The 14,131-nt window shown below is 51.0% G+C and overlaps 1 protein-coding gene across 3 annotated transcripts in view; it reads right to left on the bottom strand.

Moving 5' to 3' along the window:
• Positions 1-13,815, bottom strand: part of HS3ST1 (heparan sulfate-glucosamine 3-sulfotransferase 1) — a 30,402-nt gene extending 16,587 nt beyond the window's left edge. The window contains exon 1 of one of the 3 annotated variants that reach the window (XM_080659221.1): positions 13,573-13,815. The gene's annotated coding sequence lies outside the window, so the exon portion shown is untranslated. Of the gene's footprint in view, positions 1-10,886; positions 11,805-13,057; positions 13,301-13,572 lie in introns of those variants that run through there. The other 2 variants (XM_080659223.1, XM_080659222.1) reach the window with 2 other exon arrangements.
• Positions 13,816-14,131: the final 316 nt, after the last annotated feature.

Here is a 14,131-nt window from a genome sequence, read left to right as displayed (position 1 = left end):
TGCCTGCAGCGCTCAGTGTGAACACTGCGTTTACTCCTAAGGACTCTATGAAAAAGAGGGCACTGGGCCCTTAGACTATATTTTTTTCAACAATTATTCCTTGGTGCCAGGCACTGGTTCAGGTTGATCCAGGGATGGGCGCTCTGGACTACGTCCCCATCCTCCTAGAATTTAATCTACTGAAACAGATTAAATAAGGATATGAAAAGATATAATTAGGCCTAGCCGATGTGGCTCAGTGGATAGAGCATTGGCCCATGGACTGAAGGGTCTGGGCTTTGATTCCAGTCAAGGGTTCGATTCAGTTGCAGGCTCGATCCCTGGCCTCTGTAGGGGCGCATGTGGGAGGCAACCAATCGATGTGTCTCTTTCACATCGATGTTTCTCTCTCTGTCCACTCTCTCTAAAAATTAATGGAGAAATACCCTCAGGTTACGGTTAACAACAACAAAAAAAAATACATGATTAAAAATCATGAGGAATATGTGAGGTTTAGAGTGACTGTAACCTTTCCCAAGGGATATGGTCATACAGTGGAGTATCTGAGCTCAGATATCTTCTTGGGTGCAGAGTCCTGATCCTGTAAATATGGGGATCTGTGGGACATTCTGCATCAGGGGTCAGGGAAGGTGCCTGATAATGGTTTTCAATGTTTGCTCAGGTCCGGAGGAGAGATTAACAGAGAAATACAGGGTGGGCAAAAGTAGGTTTACAGTTGTGAGTACATGAAAGAGTTTATTTATTCTTGTATTATTATTAATAGTGGCCCTGTGCATGAAATTCATGCACATTAAAAGGGAATTAATTAGAGGAAATATTTTTTAAATATATTTTATTGATATTTTACAGAGAGGAAGGGAGAGGGATAGAGAGCTAGAAACATCGATGAGAGAGAAACATCGATCAGCTGCCTTCCGTACACACCCCACCGGGGATGTGCCCGCAACCAAGGCACATGCCCTTGATCGGAATCGAACCCGGGACCCTCCAGTCCGCAGGCCAACGCTCTATCCACTGAGCCAAACTGGTCTCTGCTAGAGGAAATATTTTAATATTGCTATTTGCCCTTTCTCTATAATAGAAGTATCAGAGATGAAAGAAAATTATTAAAATGTATATGAAAATCTTCCTCCTGTCAGAGTCTGGGGCACGCCACGGGACCCAGAGTCAAGTCCCTGCACACCCGCATGCACCTTGAAATCGTTTGAGACCCAGACCTGGCCGGCCCCACCCACATTGGGCGAGATCCAGACCTGGCTGGCCCCACCCCCATCAAGCCCCGCTAGGTGGGAGGCGCAGCCTCAGGTCCCCCGTCAAGTCCCACTGGGTGGGGAGCTCAGCCTCAGGTCCCCCGGCCCGGAGCCGGGTGGGGGCCATGGCCTGAGATTCCCCATCAAGCCCTGCTGGGTGGGGGGCATGGCCTGAGGTCCCCCTTCAAGCCCTGCTGGGAGGAGGCTGCAGCCTGAAGTCCCCCATCAAGCCCCACTGGGCTGGAGGCATGGCATAAAGTCCCGTGGTCTGGTGCTGGGGCGGGGGGCAAAGCCTGAGGTCCCCTGGCCTGGCGCCAGGGTGGGGGGCGTGGCCTGAGTTCCCCTGTCAAGCCCCACCAGGTGGGGGGTGGGCACGGCCTGACGTCCCCCAACCTGGCCTGGCATCATGCAGCCTCAGGTCCCTGCTGATTGCTCATAATGGCTTGTTATGGTTACCTAGCCTCTGCTGTGGACGCAGCCATCTTGTGACTATGTGACAGAGTGAGGGTCAATTTGCATATTACCTCTTCATTATATAGGACTAGAGGCTCGGCACATGAAATTCACATGTGGGTACAGTCTCTAGGCCTGGCCTGTGATCAGGGACATCTTCCCTGGGTGCCCACAGCCGGCCCTGCCCCCTGCTGCCACCCACCCCTGGTTTTGCCATTGGGTGATCGGTGCCTGACAGCCAGGGGAAGGGACCTAGAGGTTGGCTGTTCCCACCTGCTCGCCAGCCCCTCACCCTCCCATGAGGTCATGGCCACTGGTTGCCCTCTGTGTGTGGGGTGACCAGCAGGGCGGGGCCTTGGCCTGGCACTGCCTGCATCCCTCACCACCCAACCCCAGTTCCCCGTTTGCCATCAGACTGCTGGCTGGGGAAAGGAACTGAGCGTGGTCAGTGCGCCTCATAGTGACTGGTCCAGCAGTCGTTCTGGTTGTTCCGCCATTAGGGTCAATTTGCATATTACCCTTTTATTATATAGGATAGAGGCCTGGTGCATGGGTGCGGACCAGCTGGCCTGCCCTGATGGGGGCCCTGGATCGGGGTGGAGGCCCCCGCTGGGAGGCGAGACCCGCCTGGGCAAAGGGCCGTGGGTGGTTTGCAAGCCGGCCACGCCCTCGATCGGGGTGGGGGTCCCAGCAGGCCTGGGCAAGGGGGTGGTAGTTCTGGTCTCTGGTCATTCTGCCATTTCAGTCACTGGGTTTTTATAATATAGGATTATTACATTATTTTCCATATGAACAACTGTAAACATACTTTTGCCCACAAGTTACAAAGCTGGGGAGGAAAAGAGAAAGGGAAGCCAGAAGAATATGAAGTTTGTATTTCAGCTGAGGCCAGTGATAAATAACACAGACCTAAAGCTGAGCAGGATCCAGCACATTGTAGTATACAAGCATGAACGTAAACAGTTGCTCAAGGGGACAAGGGATCATTTCAGGGTCGCTGTATCCACTACCTGTCCTCTTCCACTGTTTCAGATGTCTGTGTGCCTCAGTTTCCCCTTCTGTGATTTTGGCCTGTGAGCATATGAACTAATTTTTGGGTGATGGGACCTGCAGGCTTTTGAGAAAGATTTCCTTCCCTGATGAAAAGAAAAGAGTCTCCCAATCTCGCCCTCTTCCCACACTGGCGCAGATGAGGGCGGCTGCTGGGGCACACCATGGCCCTCTCTCCTGCTGCACAGCCAGCAGCCAGATGGACAGAGGGGTCTAGAAGACACCCCACATCTGGATCTTGAATGGCATTCTTGACCTGCTTTCCAAACAAAATCAGGTTTATCGGAGAGAAAAGCCAATGAAGACTGCTAAGGGCTGTGTAATGGACACTCGGTACCAGGCTCTCCAATGGGTGTTTGGCGTACATTACAGCATGTGATTCTCCCAGCAAAAAACCACGAGGGAGTATAATTCCATTCAGCAGGTAAGCCAACCGTGATTTGGGAAAACAAAGGCATTTCCCCAGTGCCAAATAGCTTTGGGAGCGGGGGCTGAGTCCCCAGGAACTCCTCCCTGCTCAGGGTCCACGGGTGCTCAGGCCTCCCAGAAACGGCCCTTTCCTGGCATGTGTGTGAGGATGGGGCTCGGGGATCAGGAAGGGGTCAGCATTTCACAGGGAGGCATCAGAGAGGGAGAGATGTCTCCCTAAAGAGTTCTCTAGTAAGAGCTGATGATGAATATGTGGAAAATTACCACCAAGCCAAAAGGAACAACCAATCGTCTGGAAGTCCGAGGAGAACAAGGGGCACCGTGGCCAATCCCAGCACAAGATGGCACGTGGGTCCCTCGTCTTCAGCTGTTACTGGGGATGTTATGCCATGGAAGAACACTGTTTACATGTCCCATATTCTTCCCAGTTTCACTATTACAGACTCTGTGCCCTTCCCTCAAGGTCAGGGGCTTGACATTGGAGTCTTGAGAAACCTGGGGAAGGGGAGAGGGTGTGGACTTAAATGACTGTGTCAGAGGGTATAAGCAGGGAATCCCAACGCAAACCTTGCTACTAAATGTCACTGGATTTCCATGCTCTTCAAACCTTTGGTCTGCTTGGAATAGTTTTCCCACCTGTCTTCTCTTCTGTTTTCTTTTTGTCCCTGCCCTCTTCCCCTGGATCTCTCCCTCCCTTCTTCCCTCCCTTTCTCTCTCTGTACTTTGTGTCTTCCATCCCTTTTCTACATTGCTCCTTCTAATCTTTTGATCCAGGAAATGAAAGCATGATGTTGGCTTGAATTATATAAATGAAGACTTAATGACACAAAGGGCACGGGACTCAGACACTCTCCCATGAATATGATGAATGCCATGCATGAGTTCCCGTCTGTGGTCTCTGTGATGTGACACCAAGTTTGCAAGCTAGAGGCCGACATTGCTTCTGTCATCTCAGTAACAGCACCTTTTTCTCTTAATGCTGACTGTGAACCAGGCGTCCTGTATATGTTTGACATAACTTTGTTTTAATGCATTGCTAAGTGACCCTCTGCTATAATTTTAATTATGTCCCTTCTGCAGCTGTGGAAGCTGAGGCTCAGAGATGAGAAGTACCTCACTTCTTGTTATGTGGCTGAGAAGTTGCAAAGTGGACTCTGCTGGATCTCTCAGGCTGGTGCAGCCTGCATGCTAACCATTAGGAGGCTTTGCCTTCTTCCTGGTCCATATTCCACATGAATATGTCGTTAGGAAGCAGCTCAGGTTACATGAGGGTTTAGTAATATTATATGCAACAGAAACTGGTTATTTCAGCAGAAGCCATATCTCACTACCGAAGAAAGCACAAAACTCTTCTTTGGAAAAGTCCGCATGCAACAAAAGTCTTGTTACCTCACCAGGTTACTACCTGGAATGGAAACACGCCATTTCACAGCCACCCTCGGAACAACATACTCCAGCAGCCTTAGGGGAAACCTGGGACTCAATTTTATAACCTGAGGTCATGGCCTTAGGAGGAGCCAGTCTGAAAGGCCCTCTAACAGCTTTATAAGCCTTGGGTTCAGGGAGGAGGGAGCAATTGCAGGTGTGAGTTTGCAAAGCACAAAGCTCCCCTTCAGTGAACTCACTGGGGCCCTTGTGTGAGCCTCGTCTTTCCACATCCGGCCCTCCAGAGATGAGGTGCTGCCTTAGTGGGCCAAACGCTGCCCTGGTGGCCTCAGGGGTTTGAAATACCTTCTTCGCAGGGGGTGTTGGGAATAACCTGTGCATGCCTTCCAGACATGGGAGAGAATCTGACTCACTTATTAAAGACACTGAACATTCTGATTTGGTCCACAATTCTTTTGCTTCTTTCAGCAAAAAAGTAAGACTGCCTTGCTCTGATCTGTTACATAGCCCATCAGAGCAAACGACCCTCCCTTTTCTCCTTCGACCAGACTCTGGCTAAGTCATTTCACCTTCAAGATTACTGGACTCTATCTGCTCTAACTTCTTAGGGTTCTAGAACGTTCCCCAAAGTAACAGCTCTCAGAACTGTCACCACAAGAATAGGGATGTTTGCCCTGGCTGATGTGGCTCAGTTGGTGGAGCATCGTCCTGTGCACTGAAAGGTCACCAGTTTGATCCTAGGCCAGGGCACATGCCCAGGTTGTGGGCTCAATCCCAGGTCAGGTGCATTCCCAAGACAAACAATCAATGTTTCTCTCTCACATCAACATTTCTCTCTCTCTCTCTCTCTCTCTCTCTCTCTCTCTCTCTCTCAGAAAAATCAGTAAAAACATATTTTAAAAACTATTTTTTAAAAAAGAATAGGGATGTTTAAGAAACTATAGGACTTTCCATTAAATTTAAATTTCAGAAAACAATAAGTAATTTCTTAAGATTTAGTGTCTTGGATAGAACTGTACTAAAACAGTCTATGTTGTTGATCTGAAATTGAGATTTAATTGGGTGTCCCCTATATTTATTTGGCAAATCTAGCAACTCCACAGGAGAAGAGTATAAGTTTTCTTGAGCATTATGCGAGCCACTTCATATTGGCAGCCCCTTTTAATCCTTATTAGAATGTAGAAAAAGTGAGGCCACAGGAAGTCTGTCTATTTCTCGGAAGATACAGTCAGTAAGCAGGAGATGAAAAATTCCAACAGATGTGACTTTGAAAGCCATGTCTTTCCCCACATGAATAACTCCCAAATCTAATCTGGAAACCTGTCATTGATACCTTCTCCCTCCTTCCCACGCAGGGCGCAGAGAAAAATCTGGTTTAAGACATCATTTAAGGAAAGTGCAAGCAAGTTTTCCGGAGGAGGCCGAGCCACTGAAGGGTTTCTTTTTCTGAGCACAGCGAGGAGAGCTTGCTTTTCATTTCAGCTGCATCTGCAATCCACCTTCCGCCCCTGTATTTTAACTGCTGATACAGGACTCTGATTTACTCTCCTAAATGAGAGAGTGAGGACATTTACATAAAACCATCTACCGCGCGGTATACCTAATCTGCAGGAATTCTAGGGGAAATTCAACAAGACACAAAATGCAGCCGGAAAGTGCTGAAATGGAAGTTCCTGATGAATAAAGGACAAAGGGAAGTGTTTTAAATCTAAATATGTCTCTCCGCTTATAGCAAATGTGGGCCACTCCGTCCTCCCAGGATCTCAGGAGCCTCCACCTTGAGCCGTCCCCTCGAGGCAGGTGGAGAGTCTCGGCTCTGGGTCTGGGGTCTGCAGCCTTCGTTCTGAGGATCTGAGAAAAGTCCTTCACTTCCAGACCTCAGTTTCCTTAAGCAGAACATGGAGAGGCTCCAAGCTTCCATCTCCCTTGAAGGACTGAGTCGAGGAGGAAAAGGAGATGGTGGGTATTATCATACTACATAAAAGTAAGGAATTGTCATTTTCATTCTTTTCATTCTTTCTTTCACTCTTCTTCCATTGGTTTCATTCTTTTCATAAGCAACGTGCTTTTGCATGGCCAGAAACTACTCTGCGAAGGCTTGTGTGAATGGGCTGACCACATTGGGGATCCCTGAAATGGACAAATGAGTTCTCAGGAAGGGTTTGGGAGCCCGCAATTTTGATTCTGTTTGACCATCCTTCTTCGGCTTGTCTCTCCATGTCCCTGTCTTTCCTTAAATATTTCTTCCCAATTTTTTTTAAAAAATTTATTTTTATTATTTCAGGGAGGAAGGGAGAGAGAGATAGAAACATCAGTGATGAGAATCATTGAGTGGCTGTCTCCTGCACGCCCCCTGCTGGAGATCAAGCCCGCAACCTGGGCATGTACCATTGACTAGAATGAACCTGGGACCTCACAGGCCGACGCTCTATCCACTGAGCCAAACCGGCTAGGGCTATTTCTTCCCTCTTGAAGCCTTCCCAAATTCTCCCAGGCAGAAATGCATCCTCTTGTTTATTTTCTGAGCAACTAACTACTAGGAGCAGAGACACAGTGTTCCCGAAACTGGTGTCAGAAATAACACCCCGTCCCCATCCTGCTCTCAGAGGGCACCTACTCTGAAGGGAGGGTGAGTGATAGTAGCCAGGGGAGCCCCTGAAGGAACAAGGTAAACACTATTGTACAAAGGCATGCCGTGAAAGAACGTGTTGCAATGAAAGAAAGCAGTGGGTGACTGGAAGGGATGGGGTCTCGAGAAAGGTCAGCCCAATGACACAGGCAGAGACCCAGCCATTATGCACTGACCCCTCATAGGTAAAACTCGCAGCTCATCTGACTGCCATGCTGGGCTGCAGGTTCCTCAAGAACAAGAACTGTGTTTTACCTCGTGCACAACCTCCCTGGCAACAACACGCAACAGCAACGCCCGGGAAAGAGCTGAGACAGGGTGTATCAGCGTTTCAAGGGCATAAGTACCTTCCACACAGACAACACATTTTTTAAATATTTCATTTTCGTAATGCAAAAATGAAATTGCTTAATAAAAAATGTCTTTGCTAGGTAAAGAGATTAAAGCTTAAAAAAATATCTTCACTAATGATAGAGTGCCGACTTCAAGTTGAGGAGCACATACCTAAACAGTTCCTGGTACTAATCAGATGCTTGGTTAAGAACATGATCAAGCTCTGTCCACTGTGGCTCAGTTGTTTGGAGCATCCACCCAAACACCAAAAGTTAGTGGGCTGAATTCCCAGTCAGAGCACATACCCAAGTTGCAAGTTCAATCCCCAGTCGGGGCAGGTAGGGGAGGCAACCAATAGATGTTTGTCTCTCACATCAATGTCTCTCTCTCTCTCTCTCTCTCTCTCTCTCTCTCTTTCTAAACTTTCTCTCTCTAAAATATATTTTTTAAAGTTATAAAAGAAAAGATGCTGAATGTTAGAGTTCTGAGAGTCAAAATTCAATAGTAAAGACCTCCTTCCCACACTCCTCACTCACCTTAATAATCTACTTGTTTGGGATCATGTATTAATGTTTTCCATGCTGGTCTATCATTTCCTAGAGGGCTCACCCTTGTTGGTTTTGTTTGTTAATGCATTCCAGCACTTAATCCTGTGACTGGCACATGTGCTCAATAAATGTGCTCAATCATCAATCTCATTAAAATTAAGAGTATAGTCAGTTATCATGAGTTTACTCAAAATAGCGACTCTTAGAATATAATCAAAGTTCCAAACTCCCACACCTGAAAACCTTTCCTGTGGGACCATGAAACTTGACTTTGGTTATATGGACTCAGAGACTGAACTCTGAGATCCCTAGTTTTACCCCAACCCCCTGACCCTTCCTATGGTCCTCTAGCGACTTACTGTTATCCGTGGCACATCACTATCTAACATGGGATAGATGTTACTTATCCATCTCACTCATATCTGCCTCTTCCACGAGAAGATATGAACAAGGGCACCCCCTGTTTTACTCCCTAGGGTGTCCCCAGCGAGCAGAACATCACTTGGTACATGGTTGCAACTCAATAAACACATGTTAATGGAATACATTTGATCATTGTAACTGCTCATTAGGGCAGGGAAAGGAACACTGCACACATCTGTAAATGGGAAGGTTGCTCACTGGAACACAGCCTACGCTGCACGCCCGACACAATCTTGCCCTGATATTCTGGGTAACTGATTTCGCTAAGTCTCACATTGCAACCTGTTTCTTCTCTAGCCCCCAAAACCAGAGGCTGCATATTGGGGGCCCTTGGGACAAATCGGAGGCCTACCTCCATAGGTGTTTTGTTTGGCCCATTTGGTATTATTTTAAAATACTGAATTAGCTGCGAGCACTCGAAAGTCAGTAGATTCTATGTAAAACTGTGAACTTACAGACTATCCTGAAAACACACACACACACACACAACAGATCTGTCAAGACAGGGCCCGAGGCCCCACTGGGAACCCCTGTGCTGGATCCCAGCCATAGCACCCCCTGTACCCAGGCCCAGGCCGAGGTCTGTTTCTAAGGTCTTTACTTGCTGGGCCACTGAAATGCATTTGAGTTTGCGACCCCTGCTGGAAAGCAACCAGAAAACATGCAACACAGAGGAAAAAAAGTGAAGAAAACATGCCCGCTGGGATCTATTTCCATTACGTGCAGGCTATTCCTTGGAAGAATAATGTATTCCTTCCTCTAGAACTCTCGTGGTTCCACATAACTATTGACAAATTATGGCCCTGTAAGTATTATTCTAATGGCCCGAAAAAGCTAGGAGCTTATTCCCTGTGGGTAGAGGAAGCCGAGAATGCCTCACGCCAGAGGCAGGCCTGGAGATGAATGGTGAGAGGCCGGGCGTCCGCTCCTGACAGATCAGGCTAACGCAGAGAGAAAGCAAGTTTACTTGGAGACCAATTACCTCCAGGGATTGATGAGAGGCTGCAGGGCCAGGCTTGGAAAATGAGAAGGATGAAGGGAACCTAGGTACTAAGGAACATGCCAGGTTCATGCCGTGGGACTGCACCCCTGGGACACCCTGCGACACCTGTGCGGCTGCACATGCCACTTGGTTCATGACCCACGGTGGTCGGTAAAGCACTCCGCTGCCCTGTGTCCTTTAGCTCATTCCTCAAGGCTCCGGGTCTCAGGTGGGATCACGCACGGGGCCCTGGCTCAGGGCCTGGAGATAGGGACAAGGAGAAGGGGCCCACGGCCACTGAAAAGTCTCTCCTGGAGAGGAAGGCTGTGCCCCCTGAATAAGAGCGCTGCTTGGTTGCTGGGCACCTTCCAGAGCGCAAAAGTCCCCCTGGGTTCGGAGGAGTCTCGGTGGCAGTGGGAGGGAGAGGGCGAGCCAGCACAGGTGCAGAATGAGAACAGGCAGACCTGAACTTCAGTCTGGAACCCTTTGTACCTTCAGAATGTTCATTAACGTTTCTGATCTGCAGATTCCAAACCTTTAAAAATAGAAAGGATGCCATCTGCCTGCGCTCAGCCCAGGGATGCCGTGAAGATGCAGTTCAAGCATCAGTTTGTGATTTTAGAAATACTTATCAGACATCGATTAGGTGCCCGGCACTTAGCTATGTCCTGGGGACAAACTCTGAACAATGCTGCAAAGGCCATCGAGAGCCAGTACTTTATGCCGATGACAGATTTAGACCAGGGAGGCCAGGGTCATCTCCCCGGACTGATCACGTGTCACTTCTCCAATGGATACACTCATCTGCAACTTCCCTTCTTTCCTGATTAATCAGTAGCAGGCCCCTTCCTCCAAAAATATATTATCTTAAGACATTCGAAGTGCATTAAGCTAAAAAGAAAAAGAAAAAACAAACCTCTAAAACATTTTACTCTGATCCTAAAACCAAGCAAGTAATGTTCATTAACAGCCTGAGAAGCCATGGGGCCTGGTGCTGGTGGGTTTCAGGTAGAGCGCTCACAAGGAGATACTGGCACCTTGTGTGAAATCCTCTCCATGTAGACTATGTAATCCACACAGACACATGCAGACTACAGTGAGCATTGCAACAAACGCAATCAAGTTTGTAGGAAAGGCAAATAGCCCTGCACATTTAGAATCAGCAAAAGGCTCTTCACATGCATTGTCTCGCTTTCTCATAATAGTCTTTCAATCTCTGAGTTGTAGAGGAAGAATCCAAAGTTCAGAAGGAGGAAAAACCATTTGCCTAGGATGCGGGGGAAAGAAGTGGCCTCCAAATTCAGCTAGCACCCCGCCACTCCCCCCCCCCCCCACTCGGAAAGGAAAGCCATACTAGACAGCACTGGGCCATTATTGTGATTTGAAAGAAGATAGACACTTACCCCGAAGTGATGGGGAACAACCCAGGTCCTTCCCAGTACCAGCCGGAAAATTGCGGCTTTCTACAGGAGCTGGAAAGTTCCTGCATTTCCCACCAGCAGCTAGAAAGCGGTAACTCCTCACTTCTCCAGGACTGTCTCTCAAGGAGGTTCCCTGGCCAGGCACGGCCTAGAACCAGGCTCAGTTCCATCGGGACATCAATATATGTTACTGTCTTCCCTCCATCCCCCCTCCAAACACTAGCCTCAACAGAGAGAACATGACTCAGTACTCCCGGCTGGCATGTGCCAGTCTGGGTGAATGCCATGGTCTGGGAAAAGCAGGGGCACTATTCAAGTCGTTTCCCCCCAGCCAGTCCATCTGCCTGACCCCTTTCTGATCACCAGTACATTTTCATTCCTTTCCTTTATTCTAATTCCGCATTACCTTTTCTTTCAAGAGCTTGGGGGACTTTTCCAGCAAGAGAATTTCTTCTTTTGACCACAAATGCACAAGCCCCAACTAGACTGTGGAGCCCAATCACAGGGTTCCCCGACACCTACACTGTGCAAAGCACTGCTTTCTACACAGGCCTGGAGGCCTCCTACCAGGTGCGCCAGCGGAGCCTAGAGCCTGGGGGTCTCCTGCTCCCATCCCCAAGCTCAAGGTACCACTTTCTCACCAGTTTTCCAGAACAGAAAGAAAATCTCCCATCTTAAAGTTACAGTGTCTTGCTCACCAGGCAGCCCGGGCCTGGATCTGCAGCCCAGAAAAATGCTCCAGAATCCTCAGGAAGGGACCCTCAGTCACGCTACTGTGCTAACTCCCTGCGGGCTTAGGAGTGTTTAGTCACAAAGTCGCCCCCTTGTCCAACTCCCCTGGCAGAGTTAGAGGGCCCTCCTGACTCCAGGAGAGGCTCCTTTCAGAGTTGCTCTCCCTCTGCCTGGCGCTGGGGGGACCTTATGTAACAGCATGGTCCATTTCAACGTGCTATTTCTGCAGTCCTAGGGGAGGAACGCCTCTGAGCCCTGGAAATGCAAAGCATAACGAGGGGATTTCTTTGCAGCAGACGCGCTCCTCCCCTGGAATTTCACCAGGTCAGGGGGATGGTGGTTGTTCCCAATTGTTACTGAGAAAGCAGAATCAGAATTCCCGACGCAGAAAGATGGGCTTTACAAACGCAGCGAGGCAGAAGTTGGGGTGTCTCCCCCTCCTTTTTATAAAAAAAGATGGAATTCCTGAAATTAACCTTTGAGTGGAAGTTGGTCATTGGGTTTCAACAAATTCAGGTGAGATCTGGCTGCAAAGCAGGAACTCAGGAGTCAGATGGAGAGACTCCTGCGTGCGCGCTGGCTGCCGCCGCGGAAGCCCTGGAAGCAGGCGCGGGGCGCAGGGCCGGGCTCCCCTGGCGGGCGAGCAGCGGGCGGCGCAGCGGAGCCAGCGGTACCCGGGTTCCCAGCGCTCCGGCGGCGGCTGGAGGCGGAGCGGGTGCACCGTGCTCCTCTGTGATCCCCCGGCCGCTCCCGGCGGCTGCTCCCTGCAAGCAGTGGACCGCTTCTGGGAGCGCAATTCAAAGACAGTGGATTTGGACTCACCACCCCAATCGCTCTCCCTCCCCCAAAGCATCTTGGTGCAAGTCCTGAGATAAAAATAGCCGGCAGATAACTATGGGGGAGGAGCAAGACTCGCGCAAGGCGAGTCAAGGATGCGACTGGTCTTGCAAAGTAGGAGGCCCGAGGAGGAGGGACGCGCCCCCGCTCGGGAGAGAGGGGCCCGCGTGTTCAAGGAGGTGCCTGGCGAGTCCAGGAAGGGTAAGACATACAGCGCCAACCCAAACCGTGGCACCTAGCACACCCAGTGCGGGGCTCCTGATCCTGCTGCTTCCCCAGCCCATCCCGGGCTCTCCCTTCTGTTCCGGGGCAGGTGGGGCAAGCAGGGGAGCAGCGCGTCCTGTCTCCAGGCTCCGGAGCGCACCTGGAGAAGTCAGCCTCCTAGAAGGTGCCCATCGCTTGGAGCTGGGGCTCCGGCTCCCACCGCGGGTCGGCGCCCCGACACCCCTCACCCTCATCCGCTGCTGCCACCCAAGTTGCTCGAAATAGAAACAGAGGCAGGAAAAAAAAGGGGGGGGGTGTAAAAAGTAACAGGGAAAATCAGGATAGTGTATAACTGCCATTCAGGGAAAGAGGCTACTTACTGCAGCCTCCATCTCCCCGCTCCCAAGCATCCCCGCCCCTCGGAGATGCCTCTTCTCTCTTCCACTCCGACCGGACAAGGTTTCCCCAGCCCAGTTGCTCCCTCGACCTGAGGACTTTTTGCTGACTGTATCCCCGCCCCAGTTGCCAGCTCCAGTGGTACCGGGATCGCTGCGCTCTGCCCTCCGGCTTTCCCTAATGGTCCTAGGGAGCATCGGCCGCCAGGATCCAACCTCCTGCTCTGCGAAGGCAAACGCCATCCAATCCCCGAATAGTCAGAAACCCCGAGACCTGCCAGCAAAAAATAAACTGTCCCTCCGGACTTGCAGAGCTGGGGGTGGGGGCTTTGGGGGGCAGGGCGGGAGGTGAGGAGGACAGGAAAAGCCCGTCTCTCCTTCCTGGTCCCCCTACATTCACTACACTTGCTCCAGCTCCGACTCACCTTGAGCCCTGAGCTGGCACTAAGTCCAGGACGCCAGGTCGGAGCACCTGGAACGCCCGGTGTCGTGCCACTCACCTGAGCTGCGCTGCGGTCCAGCAGGTCCGCCCCCCGAAGTCGGCTCTCGGGCTGGGCCATGGGCAGCGCCGTCGAGCAGCAGTGGCCGGCGGAGCGAGGTTCGGGACACCCCGGGACAGGCAGGAGAGAAGGGGCGCGGGCACCCAGAGACACGGCTGGCTGTGGAGTCCGCTCACTGTTGCCTGTGCGCCAGCGACTTTGCAGGCAGGAGGCTCGAAGCTGAGTCCCTCCGAGGGGAGGAGCAGGAGGAGGAGCAGGAGCAGGAGGAGGGGACGCAGGAGGCCGGGCCCTGGGGGAGAGCGCGTTGGGCAGAGGAAGATCGCGAGCGCCCACTGCTGCCAGGCCCGCTCTGGTGCTGCCCGAGTCCAGCCCGCCGGGTGCTGGGCTGTCCGCTCGGCGCTCCGTGCAGCCAGCCAGCGGGGCCAGCCAGGGGCTGGCGCTCGGTGTCAGCCGGCAGGTGTAGGAGGCCTTGGCCCCGCCCACATGGAGCTAGGGAGCCAGGGCTGACGGAGTTGCAGTCCCAGGGGGAGGCAACCAGCGAGGCCCGGAAGGTGGGGCC

This window comes from Plecotus auritus (assembly GCF_963455305.1).
Source record: "Plecotus auritus genome assembly, chromosome: 1".
NCBI lineage: Eukaryota > Metazoa > Chordata > Mammalia > Chiroptera > Vespertilionidae > Plecotus > Plecotus auritus.
This window is presented reverse-complemented; position numbering and strand designations above follow the sequence as displayed.